Genomic DNA, 21,594 nt, shown 5'->3' on the forward strand with positions numbered 1-21,594 from the left:
ATATTTAAAAAGTTTAGACCCTTAGGTAAATATTTACATTTTTTTTTTATTGTAACGGTTTTTTTTTTATAGTAAACATTTTATTTGGGTAGTTTTGGGAGGGTGGGAGGTAAACAATAGATTTATAATGTAAATGTGTGATCATTTTAATTTATTTTTATTTTCAGTTGTAGTATTACTTTTTGGCCACAAGATGGCGGCCATGAGTTTGTTTACATGACGTCACTCTAAGCGTAACACACGCTTAGAGTGACGTATCGGGGAGGGAACGGCCAGAAAAGGCGCAGCTTCCGAGAGAAGCTGTCGCTTTTTCAGCGGGGGAGAGGAATCAGTGATCGGGCACCATAGCCCGATACATTGATTCCCTGGCTACCGAATCCACGGCCGGGAGTGCGCGTGCACGATAGGCCGCGGGAGCGCGCGGTACCGCGCATGGTTCCTGGACGTAGTTTCTACGTCCAGGAACCAAAATAGGTTAAGCTAAAAAGCCCTATGTGTTCTGGCCTGTGGTCACATGACTACGTGCCTACAGGATGTTGCTGGTACACATGAATGCTGGATGAGAACATCACCATCTGTTAAAGGAGAACCCCATCCACTGCTGTCATAGGAGGACTTTGTGCAGGAGTGTGTTAAAAATGTATCTTTCCAAATATCCTTCAATGGCTTCTGAAGTTGGAATGCCTTGGTAGGTGATTTCACACCCACGCCTGGAGAATTCCTTCAATAATCCAGCAGCACCCTTTCCCTTAATCAAAATGAAAAGGCATCTGCAGGAACCTAATAAAAGCATCTTAAGTGAGAAATAGAAGGTGAAGCACTGCAGCAGTGAGGGGGCGGGCCTAACACTTTGTGACATCACCATGTAGGCAATGTAGAGTTCAATACATTCTTTATTACTTTCTTTTATGTTATCCTAAATTCACTTAAAACGGGTGGAGGTGCCCAATGCATAAAAGATAGGCTGATTAGCTATTGATCTTATAAACAGAGATGTAATCTTACCTCTCTTCAAGAATTTATTGAAAAAAAGGTCTGTTATTTTAGCACATAAAATTTACAGCATGTTTCGCAAGTGCAGGTGTGTGCATGAAGATAATTCAGCAAGTGCAGCATCCTGCATCCTGCACATTAGTGATCCCACCGCTTTAACTGTGGTTTATTTATAGAGCATTATAAAATAGAACACAGATGGTCCAGAAAATTTAGAATGGACTTTAGAAAAATTAAGTTTAAGTGCTAAAAATCCAAATCTGAGGCTCTAGTGCGGCAAAATGAGAGCGCTATTCACTATACCACTATGCCACCATAATTGCACATATAAATACAACTTGTGGGAAAAACTTTTATTGTTGTCTGTATCCCCACAGAGAGTTAAAGGTAATCATGCCATATGAATGTAAAGTGTTCAAAGAAGCCCAAGCAGCAAGTATCCCCAACAGAGACTGATCCCCAATACTTGTTGCATTGATAGTGGTAAAAGTTTGGAATTGACTTACTTCATCCCTTGTTAAATGCTTGCCATGCAGCAGAGGCTAGGTATGGGGGTACTCCTGTGTCCAGGAAGAGCAATCAGAGTCATTCTATAGTAGTTTGCACTAATATACGGAGCCTCTGTGTTTGATTCACATTCTCCCCACCAACACCTTTAGGGGATCCCATCTGCACCTTCTGCACATGAGCGTCCGGCAAGTGACGGCAATGCTCGTGATTTAACAGAGGTATATCGCAACAATCCTTTCCCTCTGAAATTGAGCCCAGCACCGCCTCGGTCACTGAGCATCAGTGAAGAATCTGCTAACTCATGACCTTTAGAGGCAGCACCACATTTTGCCAGCAGAGCGTGGGGAGAAGGAGGAGGACACAGAATGTCTCCACTTGCCACAGTCGAGTCCTGGCTTTTGAGAGGGTCGCAAGCCTGCTAGATGGTATACCCGTACAGGTCTTCCAGCCCATCAGTGAGGTGAGATCATACTACAGCCAACTGGCCCTATTACCGTATTTTGCACTCTCTTTGAGTGTGCTCATTGCCCCATTCTTGTCCCCCTCTCTATCATGCAGCATAGGACATAGCCAACAGTAAAAACAGCCTTGGTTATTTATTTCCGTATTATTATTGTATTTATAAAGCGCCAATATATTACACAGCGCTGATGTTATGATTATGATTTTCCAAAACATGAAAGCCAAAGAAAGCAAAGACTTGGTATCAGTGGCGTACCTAGGGCATTTGACACCCGGTGCTGGGTATTATAAGACCCCCCCCCCCCAAAAAAAAGTAAAGGGGCAAAAAATGGGTGGCGCTACAACATGCGGCCATGACCGGATGAGGGCGGAGCTAACTGTAATTTGACGTGAATCCGGGTGAGAGTGATATGGAGGCTGCCATATTTATTTCCTTTTAAACAATACTAGTTGCCCTGCTAATCTATTTGGCTGCAGTAGTGAACTGAATCACACCAGAAACAAGCATGCTTGTTCAGGGTCTGTGGTTGAAAGAATTAGAGGCAGAGGACCAGCACGGCAGTCAGGCAACTGGTATTGCTTAAAAGGAGATAAATATGGCAGCCTCAATATTATTCTCACCTCGGGTTCCCTTTAAAAGTGCAATGCAAAGACAGTGGGCCCAAGTTTTGGTGACCCTTTCCCCAGAAAATTCACACAATTGTGCAGGTTTTCTCAAGAAAATACACGTAATGTGTGCAGATTTGCCCAGAGAATACGTTCAATCATGTCGGCAGATTTGCCCAGAAAATACATGCAATCATGTCTGCAGATTTGCCCAGAGAATACGTTCAATCATGTCTGCAGATTTGCCCAGAAAATACATGCAATCATGTCTGCAGATTTGCCCAGAGAATACGTTCAATCATGTCTGCAGATTTGCCCAGAGAATACGTTCAATCATGTCTGCAGATTTGCCCAGAAAATACATGCAATCATGTCTGCAGATTTGCCCAGAGAATACGTTCAATCATGTCGGCAGATTTGCCCAGAAAATACATGCAATCATGTCTGCAGATTTGCCCAGAGAATACGTTCAATCATGTCGGCAGATTTGCCCAGAAAATACATGCAATCATGTCGGCAGATTTGCCCAGAAAATACATGCAATCATGTCGGCAGATTTGCCCAGAAATTACATGCAATCATGTCGGCAGATTTGCCCAGAAAATACATGCAATCATGTCTGCAGATTTGCCCAGAGAATACGTTCAATCATGTCGGCAGATTTGCCCAGAAAATACATGCAATTATGTCGGCAGATTTGCCCAGAAAATACATGCAATCATGTCGGCAGATTTGCCCAGAAAATACATGCAATCATGTCGGCAGATTTGCCCAGAAAATACATGCAATCATGTAGCAGATTTGACCAGAAAATACATGCAATCATGTGGCAGACCTGTCCACAAAACACTTCAATCGTCAATAGTTGCCCCCAGTATAGCTAGTATAGTTGCCCCCTGTATAGCTAGTATATTTGCCCCCTGTATAGCTAGTATATTTGCCCCCTGTATAGCTGCCCCCAGTATAGCTAGTATAGCTGCCCCCAGTATAGCTAGTATAGCTGCCCCCAGTATAGCTAGTATAGTTGCCCCCAGTATAGCTAGTATAGTTGCCCCCAGTATAGCTAGTATAGTTGCCCCCAGTATAGCTGCCCCCAGTATAGCTGCCCCCAGTATAGCTAGTATAGCTGCCCCCAGTATAGCTGCCCCCAGTATAGCTAGTATAGCTGCCCCCCAGTATAGCTGCCCCCAGTATAGCTAGTATAGCTGCCCCCAGTATAGCTAGTATAGCTGCCCCCAGTATAGCTAGTATAGCTGCCCCCAGTATAGCTAGTATAGCTGCCCCCAGTATAGCTGTCCCCAGTATAGCTAGTATAGCTGCCCCCAGTATAGCTAGTATAGCTGCCCCCAGTATAGCTAGTTTAGTTGCCCCCAGTATAGCTGGCCCCCAGTATAGCTGCTCCCAGTATAGCTAGTTTAGTTGCCCCCAGTATAGCTGCCCCCAGTATAGCTAGTTTAGTTGCCCCCAGTATAGCTAGTATAGCTGCCCCAAGTATAGCTGCCCCCAGTATAGCTAGTTTAGTTGCCCCCAGTATAGCTAGTTTAGTTGCCCCCAGTATAGCCAGTACAGTTGCCCCCAGAATAGCTAGTATAATTGCCCCCAGAATAGCTAGTATAATTGCCCCCAGAATAGCTAGTTTAGTTGCCCCCAGTGTGAGGAAAGCCTGGAAGGAGGGGTGGCCGGGAGGGGGGCCGGACCCCCCACCTCCCTCACCTGGGTCCCCCTCCTTCTGGCGCTTCCCCCTCCTAATTAGCAGCAGCGGGCAGGAGCGGCGAAGAAGACTCACTCACCTGCTCCTGGCGATACCGGCGGCGCATAGCGTCATCCTCACGCGACGCTGGTCTCCGACTTCTCTGTTGCTCGCTGTGCTTCCGCCAATCAGGAAGCACAGTGAGCGGTGGAGAAGGCGGAGACCAGCGTCACGTGACGATGACGCTATTTGCCATCGCCTGGAACGCAGGAAGGAGGTGAGTAAGTCCTCTTGCCCGCTGATGCCCGCTGCTGCTAATTAGGAGGGGGAAGCGCCAGAAGGAGGGGACCCAGGTGAGGGAGGTGGGGGGCCGCTTTCCCCGCCACCCCTCCTTTCCGTGCTGCTTCCCCCTCCTGTCCTGCACAGGCCTCTGTGGGAGGCCTTGATGACACCCCCTGGGGCGCCCGACACCCGGTGCGGGGCGCCCCCTGCCGCCCTATGGTAGGGACGCTACTGCTTGGTATCAGTGTTGCCAACCTTTCACGTTATTTTTTACTGACAAATACCTAAAAATTTACTGACAAAAGATTTTTTTTACTGACAAAACACCCTGCGCCGCGCGTAAAATGGGCGTGGCCACGCAACAGAATGTGGGCGTGGTCATGGGTGGGGCCAAATATACATTATTTTAATATTGCTGTGAAAGGTCTGCCAGGGAAGTTTGAGCTCTGCCATAGTGTTTCCCCCCCTTCCCCCAAAATACATGCATTTCACCAAAAATCCACGTAATCTGGCAGAGGTTCTTCCAAAATACATTTAATCTGACAGCAGTGGTTCCCCAAAACTAGGTAGCCCCAGGTCTATAGGTGTCCCCAGAATAGGTGGCCAGGGGTATAGATGTCCCCAGAACAGGTAGCCAGGGGGAAAGATGTCCCCAGAACAGGTAGCCAGGGGTATATGTGCCCAGTATATGTAGGCAGGGGTACAGGGCCGGTTCTAGACTGGCACATATGAGGGGGCAGTCAAATGGGTAGGGGGCAACATGTTCGAGGAAATTTGCGGCGACTAAAGTGGGCATGGCAAGTAAATGCACATAATGAGAGACGGCGTTTCACCAGTAAATGCACATAAGAGACAGCCTTTCACCAGTAAATGCACGTAATGACAGACAGCTTTTCACCAGTAAATGCACATAAGAGACTGCCTTTCACCAGTAAATGCACGTAATGACAGACAGCTTTTCACCAGTAAATGCACATAAGAGACCGCCTTTCACCAGTAAATGCACGTAATGACAGACAGCTTTTCACCAGTGAATGCACGTAATGAGAGACAGCTTTTCACCAGTAAATGCACGTAATGAGAGACAGCTTTTCACCAGTAAATGCACGTAATGATAGACAGCTTTTCACCAGTAAATGCACGTAATGAGAGCTAGCTTTTCCCCAGTAAATGAACATAAGAGACAGCTTTTCACCAGTAAATGCACATAATAAGAGACAGCTTTGCACCAGTAAATGCACATAAAAAGAGACAGCTTTGCACCAGTAAATGCACATAATAAGAGACAGCATTTCACCAGTAAATGCACATAATAAGAGACAGCTTTTCACCAGTAAATGCACATAAGAGACAGCTTTTCACCAGTAAATGCACATAAGAGACAGCTTTTCACCAGTAAATGCACATAATGGCAAACAGCCAGTGTCCTCAGTATATGTAGCCAGCAGATATATGTGCCCAGTATATGTAGCCAGAGGTATATGTCCCCAGTATATGTAGGCAGGGTTATATGTGCCCAGTAGATGTAGCCAGGGGGTATATGTGCCCAGTAGGTGTATCCAGGGTTATATGGGCCCAGTAGATGTAGCCAGAGGTATATGTGCCCAGTAGATGTAGCCAGGATTATATGTGCCCAGTAGATGTAGCCAGGGTTATATGTGCCCAGTAGATGTAGCCAGATGTATATGTGCCCAGTAGATGTAGCCAGATGTATATGTCCCCAGTAGATGTAGCCAGATGTATATGTCCCCAGTAGATGTAGCCAGGGTTATATGTGCCCAGTAGATGTAGCCAGGGTTATATGTGCCCAGTAGATGTAGCCAGATGTATATGTGCCCAGTAGATGTAGCCAGAGGTTTATATGCCCAGTAGATGTAGCCAGAGGTATATGTGCCCAGTAGATGTAGCCAGAGGTATATGTGCCCAGTAGATGTAGCCAGGATTATATGTGCCCAGCAGATGTAGCCAGGGTTATATGTGCCCAGTAGATGTAGCCAGAGGTATATGTGCCCATGGGTAGCCAGGGTTATATGTCCCTAGTAGATGTAGCCAGGGTTATATGTGCCCAGTAGATGTAGCCAGGGTTATATGTGCCCAGTAGATGTAGCCAGGGTTATATGTGCCCAGTAGATGTAGCCAGGGTTATATGTGCCCAGTAGATGTAGCCAGGGTTATATGTGCCCAGTAGATGTAGCCAGATGTATATGTGCCCAGTAGATGTAGCCAGATGTATATGTGCCCAGTAGATGTAGCCAGAGGTATATATGTGCCCAGTAGATGTAGCCAGATGTATATGTCCCCAGTAGATGTAGCCAGATGTATATGTGCCCAGTAGATGTAGCCAGATGTATATGTGCCCAGTAGATGTAGCCAGATGTATATGTGCCCAGTAGATGTAGCCAGATGTATATGTCCCCAGTAGATGTAGCCATATGTATATGTGCCCAGTAGATGTAGCCAGATGTATATGTGCCCAGTAGATGTAGCCAGAGGTATATATGTGCCCAGTAGATGTAGCCAGGGTTATATGTGCCCAGTAGATGTAGCCAGGGTTATATGTGCCCAGTAGATGTAGCCAGATGTATATGTGCCCAGTAGATGTAGCCAGAGGTATATATGTGCCCAGTAGATGTAGCCAGATGTATATGTCCCCAGTAGATGTAGCCAGATGTATATGTGCCCAGTAGATGTAGCCAGAGGTATATATGTGCCCAGTAGATGTAGCCAGATGTATATGTCCCCAGTAGATGTAGCCAGATGTATATGTGCCCAGTAGATGTAGCCAGATGTATATGTGCCCAGTAGATGTAGCCAGATGTATATGTGCCCAGTAGATGTAGCCAGATGTATATGTCCCCAGTAGATGTAGCCAGATGTATATGTGCCCAGTAGATGTAGCCAGATGTATATGTGCCCAGTAGATGTAGCCAGAGGTATATATGTGCCCAGTAGATGTAGCCAGAGGTATATATGTGCCCAGTAGATGTAGCCAGAGGTATATATGTGCCCAGTAGATGTAGCCAGATGTATATGTCCCCAGTAGATGTAGCCAGGGTTATATGTGCCCAGTAGGTGTAGCCAGATGTATATGTCCCCAGTAGATGTAGCCAGTGGCAGTGGCAGCCGGCAGCGAGCGGAACTTACCTGCGTCTTCTCTCGTCGCCAGCGCGGGATGATCTGCCGCTACTCTGGTCTGGTCCAGACCAGAGCAGCAGAACTTCTGGCGCAGGAGCGAGACGGAAGGTAAGTCCCGCCCGCTGCCAAGCGCCACTGCCAGTCACTCGTCGGAGGGGGACAGTCAGCGAGGGAGGGAGAGCAGTAAGGTGAGAGAAGGGGGGGGAGATTGCCCCCCTTCTCCATCGCTGCCCACAGCTCTTCCTCCACTGCGCTGCTGTCCTGCAACAGAGCGGGCGGCCGATTGGCCGCCCTTTTACGGACGCTGCTGAATTCCTTACGGAATTCACGGGCAGCTTAATTTGTATACAAATTTACGGGCTGCCCGTAAATTTACGGGCGGTTGGCAACACTGCTTGGTATCCACCTGGATTTGGACCTGTATAGGGCAATTATAGCTAATACTAAAGTACAAAATCACAATGTTTCAGACTGTGCAGCCTTCCTCAAGTGCTACTTGCTTTTGTCCTGTGACACAAGCTATAAAAAATTGGCCTATACAGGTTCAAATCCAGGCATAGTCTGAGTCTTTCCTTTCTTTGGCTTGAAGTTACACCTGATGGATCTAGATGTTGGCTGGTTTAAATTTCCTGGTATTGCTGAATCGGGTTACAGCACTGAAGATCTCTTCACTATTACAAAACATGTAAGCCACTGTACGATGTCTTTGGGATTATAATAAAAAGTATATCTATATTTGGGACTTCCGGCGCATTAGCCCATTCGGAAATCCCGTTCTGAATGGGATTTCTTGGAGTGCTTCCCCCGTCGTCATGGCGACGATTGTGATGACGTCATCAACGTCGTGACATCATCGGAAGTCCCGATCCACCCCGCAGCGCTGCCTGGCACTGATTGGCTAGGCTGCGCAGGGGTCTCGGAGGGGGCTTTACGCGACGGGTAGCGGCGCATAGGTGGCGAGCAGCGGCGGTGGTCCCCCACACACAGCTAGCAAAGTGCTAGCTGCGTGTTTAAAAAAAAATTGTTAAAATTGGCCCAGCAGGGCCTGAGCGGCACCCTCCAGGGGTCCGCCAAGGAGGTTAAAGTTATACATAGAGGTTATAACTAAGAGGTATACTTAGACAAAACCATTCCCATGCATCCCATTCATTTTGGGTCAGTTTGCATCTCTGGGTATGAGATGGAATGATCTAAAAAGAACAGGGTGGATATTGTCTCCCCGCGCTCATCTCAGCTTCTACTCTCTTCCTTACATTTTCTAAACACTAAAAAAAAAGTGAAGATAAAAAAAAAACCTTTCATCTAGACTCTCACTTTAATAATACATTCCATCAAGCAACGTCAGAAACATAAATGGCCAATGATTTCCCTAGAGCCAAATACTAGCCAGGAAATCTGCACTACCTATTCCTCATACATTTCTAGTACAATTGTAAAATAATGTAGGCAGTGAGAATTCTATGGCACAGTGATTGAAAAGCGAGAGCGTGCATGTAGATTTAATGTAATGTCATTGACCTAATTAGGAAATTAGCTAGTAACATGAAGAACCGGTTGACTAACATTAGCGTGTAAAGGACCTAGTTAGGATGCTCATTATGAGCTCAGAAGGAGTGGAGGGAAAAGGAGACAAGCAGAGCAGCGACTGCCACTGGCAGCACAGAGACAGGGCGGAAGGGAATTGTGTTTAGAATTAGCAGTGGCAGCTACAGTAGAGGTCACACAGAAGGGTAAATGCGAAAGAAGAGTTTATAGGCTGTGTTCAATCACAAACGTGTTTAGCATGGGCTTTATCCCACATCACGGTGTCTGACAGGTTTAAAGCACTGACTTTTTTCATATTATTGATTTAAGCTCTTAAAGAGACTCTGTAACAAAATTCTCAGCCTTATTTCTTCTATCCTACAAGTTCCTATACCTGTCCTAATGTGGTCTGGCTTACTGCAGCCTTTTCTAGTTGCTTTGTCTCTGTAATATACCTAATCTTCTTTTCTTTGTCAAGCTTTGTCAACCCAGGCAGGAATGGGCTGCCTCTGTTGTAATGAATACAAGTGTAAGGATCCCTCCTGTAGCGTGTTCTGTCCGTTGCAGTGGAGCTGCAAACTGACAGTTCTGGCTTATCTGCTTGCATTCGGTTGTACATTTGCAATGGGTCTCATTGTCATTTGCAATCGCTCTGCAGTAGTGGGCAGCTCAGGATGCTGTCATCAGTCCACCAATTGCTTGTTGCAGCGGAGCTGCGGCCAGATAGGCCTGGATTTCTTGCATGCATGTTGTTACATAATACTGCATGTGTTTCTTATGGGAGTCCTTTGCATTCACAGCCAGCTAGAAAATGGTAATCAAGCCAGCTCAGGATTGAGTGATTACCATTTAGCTGTGTGGAGATTTGCATACCTGCATCCATTGGCTGATGCCAGCATAAAAGTCTGCCTCCCATTTCATACCCCGCCCGCCATATTGGTCAGTACGCTGATCTGCTGGGCACCTTGTTACTCTGTATAGTTCTGTTATTGTAGTTCTATGCGACCTTGTTACTTGTGCTTTAGCTAGTTCTTGATAAATATATATGCAGACTTGCTAATATATATTTATTCGTTAGTTGAGCCGTTTGTTATTTTTCTTATCATTGTGTATTGCCTAGTTCCATGCTTGATGGACGTTCTCTGCATCCGTGGTGGGTCAGTGAAGTCCATTATCCAGATAGCTTGGATTCTGCCATCACCACGTTGGTGACTGGTAGTATTCCTGCTACTCTAGTTTCTGGGAACGTAACTATAGGCTGCAGTTGCTATTAGTTACGTTCTATCCTGTAGTCTTGCCTGGGTGGATGCTTGCTGGTGACTGTTGTTAGCCAGCTTGCTCTGCTTCTGTGGACGTGACTGTGAGCTGTGGTTGCTACTAGTTACGCTCCAATCTATAGTCCTGACTTGTACCTGTCTGAATGCTTGCTATCGCTAAGGTAGCACAGTGCAAACTAAGGCAGCGCAACATCGCACTGTGCTGCCATTGTGTTTTATTTGTAGCGATATCGGAAGCCCAGAGCTGCAGTTGCTCTGGGGACCTCTTCCATTATCCAGCTCTTGGCCTTGTTGCGCTTGGTGGTCAGAAAGTATGACCCCCCAGCATTACAACAAGTTATGCATGCCCCCTGCAGGCTCTGTGTGCTTTGTTTACTCCTCTTAATAAATATATATAGATAGATAGATAGATAGATATACACACACACGCATATACATACGCACATATTAGTGCGTGTGTGTGTATGTATATATGTATATATATATATATAATTGCCCATCCCCACTTTACAAATTCAAGCCACACTATATCATGCTGAACTGAGGCACACTGCAAATGGATGCCGCTCAAGCTTTAGCGAACTCTTTGCCTCTTGCCTTTTTTTTGTTGTTGATTTGTTACTAATGCTTCATTGTGTCTCCCTGCATCTGTTTTTTTTTTTATTATTGTTTTCTTGTTCCTTCTGACTGCATGTTCCATCCTGTATCTGTATTTGTATCTGTATCAGTACCCTGTACGTGCCAAGCCCAATTCCGGGCACGACCCAGTCGTGCTTGGCGAGAATAAAGATTCTAATTCTGATTCTGATTCTGATATATACACACAGACATCACTTTCTGGTTAGTGGCCATGTTTTTTGTTTGTAAACATTTTCTAAAACTGACGATTAAAAGCCAGGATTGCGATGGGTAGCGGCGGAAACGGCAAAGAGGGATGCAGGAGATCACAGTGACTCGAATGGTCTGTTTTTATTGTACAAATCGGACAGTACAGATTCTCTTTAACCACTTCACAACTGAGGGGTTTTACCCCTTCAGCATCTGAGCAATTTTCTCCTTTCAGCGCTCCTTACATTCATTCGCCTATAACTTTATCATTACTTATCACAATAAAATGAACTATATCTTGTTTTTTTCACCACCGATTAGGCTTTCTTTAGGTGGGACACTTTGCCAAGAATTATTTTATTCTAAATGTGTTTTAATGGGAAAAAAGGAAAACATTTGGAAAAAAAACATTATTTTTCAGTTTTCCGCCATTATAGTTTTTAAATAATGCATGCTACTATAAATAAAATCCATTTAACTTATATGCCCATTTGTCCCAGTTATTACACCGTTTAAATTATGTCCCTATCACAATGTTTGGCGCCAATATTTTATTTGCAAATAAAGGTGCATTTTTTTCAGTTTTGCGTCTATCCCTAATTACAAGCCCATCATTTATAAAGTAACAGTGTTATACCCTCTTGATATAAATATTTAAAGATTTCAGTCCCTAAGGTAACTAGTTAAGTTTTTTTTTTATTGTAATTTTTTTAAAATGTATTTTAATATTACAAAAAAAAAATATTGGTAACAATTGGGGAGTGTGGGAGTTAATGAGTTAAAATTAATAGTGAAAATAATGTATTTGTATGTGAAAAATGTTTTGGGTGTAGTATTACTTTTTTTTGCAGGCGTCCTACAAGCGTCGGAGGGACGCTTGCAGGAAGGGAGGCTGGGAAACTGAGTTTTTTCACAATGATCGCGCTGCTTCTCATAGAAGCATGCCGATCATTGCGGGGGCAGAGATCAACGAACGGGAATGGATTTTCCCGTTCATTGATCTCCGGGCGAGCGGGCGGTGGCGTGCTCGATCGCGGGAGTGCACGCACGTGTGAGCGGGAGCGCGGACAGCGGCGGCAGCGGCGGGGGGTGCGTATATCTACGCTCCGGGCGGGGAACTCAAGTCCAAAGGAGCGTAGATATACTGTACCCGGGCGGCGAAGTGGTTAATATGCCCAACAATATGGAAATGTTGAGATACTAGCAGCAGTATTGTTGATGTGTGTCCAGGGGCACAACTACAGGGGAGCAGCCTCTGCAATCGCAGGGGGGCCCCGAGCTGTGAGGGAGCCCCAACTACTACTTCACTCCCTCTGATAAAGGGGTCCATCCTCCAGATCAGACATTTTTGTGCCTACACTTTACGATTATGATGACCACACTTGTTTAATGACCCTTGCAAGATGACAGGCTGTGAGTGTCACCAGGGGTAGCCAAGGGAAATGGTATGAACATTGGGGGAGGGGATTAAAGTTTTGCTGGGGGTGCCCATGATTTGTAGTTCTACTCCTGTGTGTGTCTGACTTTCCACAGCATGACTTGAGAAATGTTCTTCATTAGGTATATAATAACAGAAAACAAAAAATATATATATTTTGGGCGAGTGTTATATAGTCGTCCACCCCTAAAAAAAAGAACTGTCCATAAGAGAAATGCTTGCGTTACATTCCTCATTCAATACTATACAGTAGATGCTAGCTAATGATTTGCTAAGCTGATCCTCCAGGTTCACTACTTATAGAGCCTAATTTAAAAGAGGAACTCTTAAATTATGTAATAAAAAAGTGCTTAATTTTTACAATAATTATGTATAAATGAGTTAGTCAGTGTTTGCCCATTGTAAAATCTTTCCTCTCCTTGATTTACATTCTGACATTTATCACATGGTGACATTTTTACTGCTGGCAGGTGATGTAAGTGGAAATACCTGCTGCTTGCTTTTTTTGGCAGTTGGAAACAGCTGTAAACCGCTATTTCCCACAATGCAATGAGGTTCACAGACAGGAAACTGTCAGACATTGGTCCTCACAGTCCCCTGTGGGAGGGGTTTCACCACAATATCAGCCATACAGAGCCCCCTAATGATCCATTTGTGAAAAGGTATAGATTTCTCATGTAAAATGGGGTATCAGCTACTGATTGGGATGAAGTTCAATTCTTGGTCACGGTTTCTCTTTAAAAGTCTCAATTTTTGGCAATGAGGAGCCACAACCGTTTGTTAACTGTTCAGTAGAGATGGCCCGAATCTCCGATTTTTGGTTCGCGAACCAAAAGTTCAGTTCGCGCGAACTTTCGTGAACCGCAATAGACTTCAATGGGGAGGCGAACTTTGAAAACTAGAAACACTTATGCTGGCCACAAAAGTGATGGAAAAGATGTTTCAAGGGGTCCAACATCTGAGTTTTTGCATGGATGAGTGGGATAGACGCCAAAAGTCCCGGGGAAAAATCTGGATTTGACGCAAAACAGCATTTTAAGGGCAGAAATCACATTGAATGCTAAATTGCAGGCCTAAAGTGCTTTAAAACGTCTTGCATTTGTATACATCAATCAGGGAGTGTAATTAGAGTACTGCTTCACACTGACACACCAAACTCACTGTGTAACGCACCGCAAACAGCTGTTTGTGTAGTGACGGCCGTGCTGGACTGATGCACACCATGGCGAGAGTGCAGGCCGTGGCGGTTTTTAAACCCATATGGTCGCCTGGCTGTGGTAGCTCAATTCATATAGCCGTCGGTCATTGCTTCATTGTGATATGCAAGCCCCTTCACCGCGGCAAGGTAATGATCACGAAGGGCAGGGCGGGACGACACAGAGGCCAGAGAGGCTCCGGCCTCTGAGAGGCAGGTCATCAGGTCAGGATGGGGCGCTTTCAAAGGCATTTCATTCCACAGACAGTCTAGAGAAAAAAGTTTTTTTTCCACTGTCCTGCGAGACAGAACTAAGGGAGGGAGAGAAAAAGCTATCTGCACAGTAGTTGTAAAGACTGCATCCGAGAAGGAGTTATAAATAGTTTTGTATGATAAGATTGGTAGACAGTTCCTAGTAAGGGTGCTCAGCTGGTCTGAAAGTTTGTTTTTTCAACTCTTTTTCACTGACTTCTGTCAATGATATCATCCAGCTGCTCTCCCAGGATGGGTTAATAAAAGCCAGCTCAGTGATGTGTGGCTGGCTGATAGAGAATGGAATTCTAATGGCAAGAGGTGTGTGTGTGTGTGTGTGTGTGTGTGTGTGTGTGTGTGTGTGTGTGTGTGTGTGTGTGTGTGTGTGTGCGTGCGTGCGTGCGTGCGTGCGTGCGTGCGTGCGTGCGTGCGTGCGTGCGTGCGGCCCCCTTCTGCATCCTGAACTGTGCTAAAGCCTTCTGTACTTCTCCCTGACCCCCCCCCCCCCCTCCACTCCCAGTACTGATAAGGACCTGGACTTACGGGAATGACACTGCACATGGTCCTAATACTGCCATGCTAGAGTAAAGGCAGCCACACATCTAGCAATGATGGATAGATTCCACCAAGAGACAAATTTCTCTCTGCTGAAGATGTATGGGCACCATGTGGTTAACGACACAGGACAGGTAATGTACAGATAATGTATAAATGCATACATGGGGCACATTTATACACTTGGAGGAACAGTGCCAGTGGTTTTGTCGCGTTCATCACTCGCACCACTTTACAGAGTACATAGTGATGTCACTGACGGTCCTCAGAGGAGCTCACAATCTAATCCTACCATAGTCACAGTCTAATGTCCTACCATATTATTATTATGTATTTATATAGCACTGACATCTTCTGCGGCACTTTACAGAGTACATAGTCATGTCACTGACTGTCCTCAGAGGAACTCACAATCTAATCCTACCATAGCCTTAGTCTACTGTCCTACCATATTATGATTATGTTATTATATAGCACTGACATCTTCTGCAGCACATTACAGAGCACATAGTCATGTCACTGACTGTCTTCAGAGGAGCTCACAATCTAATCCTACCATAGCCATAGTCTAATGTCCTACCATACTATCATCATGTTATTATATAGCACTGACATCTTCTGCAGCACTTTACAGAGTACATAGTCATGTCACTAACTGTCCTCAGAGGAGCTCACAATCTAATCCTACCATAGCCATAGTCTAATGTCCTACCATAATATTATTATGTATTTATATAGCACTGCCATCTTCTGCAGCACTTTACAAAGTCATGTCACTTACTGTCTTCTGAGGAGCTCACAATCTAATCCTACCATAGTCATAGCCTAATGTCATTATTAGTATGTATTTATATAGCACTGACATCTTCTGCAGCACTTTGCAGAGTACATAGTCATGTCACTGACTGTCCTCAGAAGAGCTCACAATCTAATCTTTGCCATAGTCATAATGTAATCTCCTACCATATTACTATTGTGTATTTATATAGCACTGACATCCTCTGCTGCACTTTAAAGAGTACATAGTCATGTCATTGACTGTCCCCAGAGTAGCTCACAATATAATCCTACCATAGTCCTAGTCTAATGCCCTACCATATTATTATTATGTATTTATATAACACTGACATCTTCTGCAGCACATTACAGAGTACATAGTCATGTCACTGACTGTCCTCAGAGGAGGTCACAATCTAATTCTACCATAGTCATAGTGTAATGTCCTACCATATTATTATTATGTATTTATATTGCACTGAAATCTTCTGCAGCACTTTGCAGAGTACATAGTCATGTCACTGATTGTCCTCAGAAGAGCTCACAATCTAATCTTTGCCATAGTCATAATGTAATCTCCTACCATATTATTATTGTGTATTTATACAACACTGACATCATCTGCAGCACTTTACAGAGTACATAGTCATGTCACTGACTGTCCTCAGAGGAGCTCACAATCTAATCCTGCCATAGTCATAGCTTAATGTCCTACCATATTATTATTATGTATTTATATAGCACTGACATCCTCTGCAGCACTTTACAGAGTACATAGTCATGACACTGACTGTCCCCAGAGTAGATCATAGTACAATCCCTACCATAGTTATAGATTAATATTTTCAATATAGGATTGTTTAGGGGGAAACCAGTTGACTTAGTATGTCTTGAAGATGCAGGAGAATATGTAGTGTCTAAATGAAATCTGGGGGCACTTATACCTGGCTTCCTATATTGGAGGAACCTATTCCTGGCTTCCTATACTGGCCCCTATACCTATACCTGGCTACCTATACAGGGGGCACCTATAACTGGCTACCTATACTGGGGGAACCTATACCTGGCTACCTATACTGGGGGCACCTATACCTGGCTACCTAAAAACCCATAGCAACAGAAAGACTTCCAAGTGATCTCTACTACTGCACAGTGGGAGACATGGCAGCGCTTTCAAACAAAACTTATACCTGAATGATTTATCTACATTGATGTGCAGAGCTCCAATAACTGGACTACATTACACATCTAGCACTCACTACAGGCAAAGGGGGGTGTTAGCTTTTGTCTGTTTGATCTCTACTACTGTTGATTACTTTATGCATGCCAAATTCAGTCCTATGGCGGAGCTCACGATATACACCACCCCGTAAAGAGGAACAATAACAGGGAGGAGCTGGCCATGAATCCATGTCAGTGACATAGTTGTGGCCCATGGGGGGGGGGCGCACTTGGGCAGCTCAGCCTCTGTTGGTGGTGGACCTTGTCCCAGCCCTGACGAAGGGGAATTGGCACATGTACATGCCTTTTGTTTTGTTCATATTGGGGGAGGGATGAAGTGAAAGGTATGCACTGACTTGACTAATACAATGTGCAGTCACACAGGTGCAGTTAACAGGTATGCACGGAGTGGTATATCACACTGCGTGCACTCACGTAGGTAAGTGGGTGCACTGAACACAACCGGTAGGTATATGCAGTGATGGGTATTACAAATGTACACCTGTCACACACAAATAGTCACTGAATGTGCTGGGCCTGGCACACACAGACAGGTACCGGACAGGCACAGTGACACTGTGTGCGCTCATGTAGGTAGGTGGGTGCACTGAATTGAACAAAAGGTAGGCATATGCAGTGATGGGTATTACAATGTGCACCTGTCACACACAGACAGGTACCGGACAGGCACAGTGACACTGCGTGCGCTCACGTAGGTAGGTGGGTGCACTGTGAACAACAGGTAGGTATATGCAGTGATGGGTATTATAATGTGCACCTGTCACACACAGACAGGTACCAGACAGGCACAGTGACACTGCGTGCGCTTACGTAGGTAGGTGGGTGCACTGAAGTGAACAACAGGTAGGTATATGCAGTGATGGGTATTACAATGTGCACCTGTCACACACACAGGTAGTCACTGGATGTGCTGGGCCTGGCAGTGGCACACACAGTAGGAATTACCAAGGCTGTCTATGCAACATAATTGTCTGTGGGACACACACACACAAAAAAATAGATCACAAGAACAAGACTAGCTCTCACAAGAGCTGTTGCGGGGTGCTTTTTTTAGCAATAAGAATCAGCAAGGAGCTGTAACGATTGTGGAACTTTCCCCGTGATCAGCGCACAACGCGTGCGCTGACACGGCGGAAATCCTCCACAAGCGTATAATTTGCAGGAACCCAGCAAAAGGTGCTACGCACCCGTAGAGGGAAAATTCCTGTCGGCAGATGGTGCTGGGGAGTGCAGAGGAACCAATCCTCTGTACCTCCACAAATGCCAGACAGGAATTGTACAAAACGCAGAACGCAATCGCAAGAGAGGCGATTGCGAATGAGAATGAGCAAAGGGACAGGTTGTATGTGTGTGTGCCAATCCAGTCGCCACCCCGCAACCGCACACACACACACACACAACAGCAGATATGAAATAGGAACGCGATCGCGAGAGGTGCTTTGCCAGACAAGACACAAGGCAGATCAGAACAGAATACGAGGTTAGCAAAGGCACAGCAAATAATACAATGAGGAGATACGGAAAATAACAAATGCTAGCTAACCGCGAACACCGCACTCATTCGCAACAGTGCACGCGGTTATGCGCGGTCTCCACGTGATAAGCACAATAGAGACAAGCACGCCTAACTAACCATTAACAGACAAACATGAAACAGAGGACGCGAGCGCTTGCTTAACGGTTACCTCACCGAGCCTCCAGCAAGCGTAGCAGACAGACACACGAAAACAGGGACAAGCGAGAGATAGGATCCACAGCACTAGCGAAAAGTGGCTAGCGCGATCCAAGTACAGAGTAGCAGAACAGAAGGATCCCCAGCGCCAGCGAAAAGTGGCCAGCGCGATCCCAGAAGACAGAACAGAAGGATCCCCAGCGCTAGCGAAAAGTAGCTAGCGCGATCCCAGGAGACAGAACAGAAGGATCCCCGGCGCTAGCAAAAAGTAGCTAGTGCGATCCCAGGAGACAGAACAGAAGAGATAGCTGGTAGCAACCGCTGCACCAGCTATACTCCAAGAACAGAGATCAGAACCATTTCCTGTCAACCACCATAGGGACAGGACAATGGCAAACAGGCAAGACAAGACAGAACAGGCAATACAGATCATACAATCCTAACAGCACTAGGGAAATCTGCCTAGCGCAGATTTAGGAATTACTCTAAGCTGATGTTCAAACAGAGAGCAAGGCTGACACCCCACCAGGAGTGTTACATAGGACGAAATCCTTATGAACAGCGAAGCATTGTGGGAAAGACATAGTACTTATAGTACACGCCTCCAATGAATGTGGCCAGGCAATTTGCATGACAACGTATGCAAATTCCTCTGCAAGCACAAGCTGCAAAACTGACAGAAGCTGTTCTTTCCAGAGTCCTGCAGCATGCAAACCTACACAATGGTCAAAAGGCTGGCTGCCTGCACAGGCAGCTGAGCAAATCATCACAGTACCCCCCCCCCCCTCCAGGGTCGAATTCCAGACGACCCTCAAAACTGCTATTAGCAACAGACTCAAACTGAAGACTCATGAAGGTCGGGGCAGCCCGACAAGGTCCAATTCCAGAGTCAGTCCACCCGAAACCGACCTCATCGGAAACAGAAGCCACCGAAACATGCCCATCAGTACTACCAGTCTCAGTATAACACCCATCAGGACTGTGCAAACCAGAGAAGAAGCCATCGACACCCTCCAGACAATACCCACCACCTTCCAAGGAGCGTCTGAAAATACCAAACCTGCCACAATACCGGTTCGAAGTGTCCCTTACAACACAAAAGCCACCGTTGATCTTATCCAGGGTACCAAGCAAAATTTCTCCCGGAATCTCCCAGAACCTTTTGAAGCTCCACAGAGATCCCAAGAGGGCAGAACAATCACCAGGCTCACATGGAGAAATACCAAGAACCCCCATGGAACCAATGACAATTCCGGATTCAGAATTACGAGGACCCCCATCAAGATCAAGACTTTCAGGGACCACTTCTGGGCATGCAAGCAGGCAGGCCATATCAGAGCATGTCTCCACCGAGGAAGCATCTGAGTACGCTGGTAACCGAGGCACACTTGGGCTTTCTGGGTCACAGAGCACACTGGGGTACACCAGCACAGGAGAAACCTCAGGACATGTCGGGAAACTGCCAACCTCAGAGTCCGACACGAGGAAACCAAAACCAGGACCGGGCAGAGAATCATCACGAGCAATGGTCTCAAGCACTGGACTTTCAAAAGAAGACTCGGACTCAAATTCAGAAATTCCTGTGACTGCAATATCATCATTGACTACATATGAGTGAAGCTCCACCAGAGCTGCAAAGGTAGTCAGCACAACAGCAATGCCTACTGAAGTGGGCAACACCTCAGAAGGACTTGGGGGGCAGGAGACATCTCCTACAAGTTCTGCTCCCTTTGGGAGGAACTCGGAGACCTCCAGAACATCAGACAAAACTTCAGGAACATAATTCTTCAAGTTTTCTGAGAAGGATTCTGAACTATCCATGTTACAGGGCAAAACTAGAACTTTATTTTGTGGACAGGGCAAATGTCCCAGGGAAGGTTCCACTATAAACTGAGACTGGATCTCATCATCATGAGCGGAATGTACAGGAATATCTACTAGAACACACACTGACTCCCCAACTTTAATCTCACTGCACCCCGAATTCTGCGTAGCAGTCAAACTAGCTTGCAACTCCAAAACTGCAGAAAAACAGGTGAGTATAGCAGCAATACCTAGACGAGCCTCTAGGGGCACTGCAGGAGACATTGTACAAGGCAATATTAACTCATCCAGAGTACAGGGTGCAGAATCAGCATTTTTCTCAAAACAAGAAAGGGACTCACAAATGTCAGTGCAAGTGGAGATCATGTTTTTATTCATGGTACAGGGCAGATTCAGAGAAAGCGTCTCTGAATAAGGCAAAGAGGGTTCAGCATCAGATTCGCAAAACCGAAGCGCTGTCTCACTCTTAGATTCGGCTACAATGTCGAATCCGAGGAATCAGAACGCAAAACCTGCGAATCAAAATTCACTTTAGGTTGTGAAACTGACGCTTCTATAGCGCAAACCTCCGCGATCTGCGGAGCAGACTGCAAGGCATCTAGGACCGAAACGCTGGAGCAACTGTCCCCAGGCAACGGGCCCTTACAGGTGTGAACAGGGTGAGACAGAGACTCATCTGCAGAAGAAATAGTGACATCAACAGGACAAACTTTATTAGGCATATTAAATTTACTTTTGACGCTGCATAGTCGAGAACTTTTCCCCATAGCAGGGTCACAGACGGAAGATCTCAAAGATCTGTTTCTAAATGACAAAGGATCCCACACATCCTTGAGGAAACCGGCAGACTCATGCCGATCACAATCTGCAGGAACATCCGAGAAACAGGCATCAGATCGCACAGATTCAAACTGCACACTGTCAGGAGCGAATCCTTCAGGATTCGCACAAGAATCAACCACAGCGGCACACTCATTCATTTCAGATTGCACAAAGTCAAGACTCACATGCTTTACCCCAGAAAGGCAGGAACAATCATCCGACAACGATGTCTCTTTATTGGAATCAATTGGTTGGTGTGTGTGCAACTCATCCAAAATCGTTTGCCATACATAGATCACCAGATCCACATCATCCTTGTCACATTCATCGGAATCAATCAGAAGGTACATAGAGTCAAGACAAGCATTCAAGACATCTTCGCTTTTTGCGATGTAAAAATCGCAAAAGGCTTTCCAATCAAAATCGAATTTCTCCAGCAAGGCCCCAACATCCCAGGAAGCGTATAATTTGCAGGAACCCAGCAAAAGGTGCTACGCACCCGTAGAGGGA

General features: G+C 45.6%; 1 protein-coding gene and 1 long non-coding RNA gene across 2 annotated transcripts in view; one reads left to right on the top strand and one right to left on the bottom strand.

The window, feature by feature from the left end:
- Window positions 1-21,594, top strand: part of LOC137571452 (uncharacterized) — a 71,269-nt gene that overhangs the window by 10,279 nt on the left and 39,396 nt on the right. The gene's annotated exons all lie outside the window — the stretch shown is intronic.
- The window catches only part of SYNPO2 (synaptopodin 2), a 304,927-nt gene that overhangs the window by 1,283 nt on the left and 282,050 nt on the right, over window positions 1-21,594 (bottom strand). The gene's annotated exons all lie outside the window — the stretch shown is intronic.

Source organism: Hyperolius riggenbachi, chromosome 1, assembly GCF_040937935.1.
Source record: "Hyperolius riggenbachi isolate aHypRig1 chromosome 1, aHypRig1.pri, whole genome shotgun sequence".
Taxonomy (NCBI): domain Eukaryota; kingdom Metazoa; phylum Chordata; class Amphibia; order Anura; family Hyperoliidae; genus Hyperolius; species Hyperolius riggenbachi.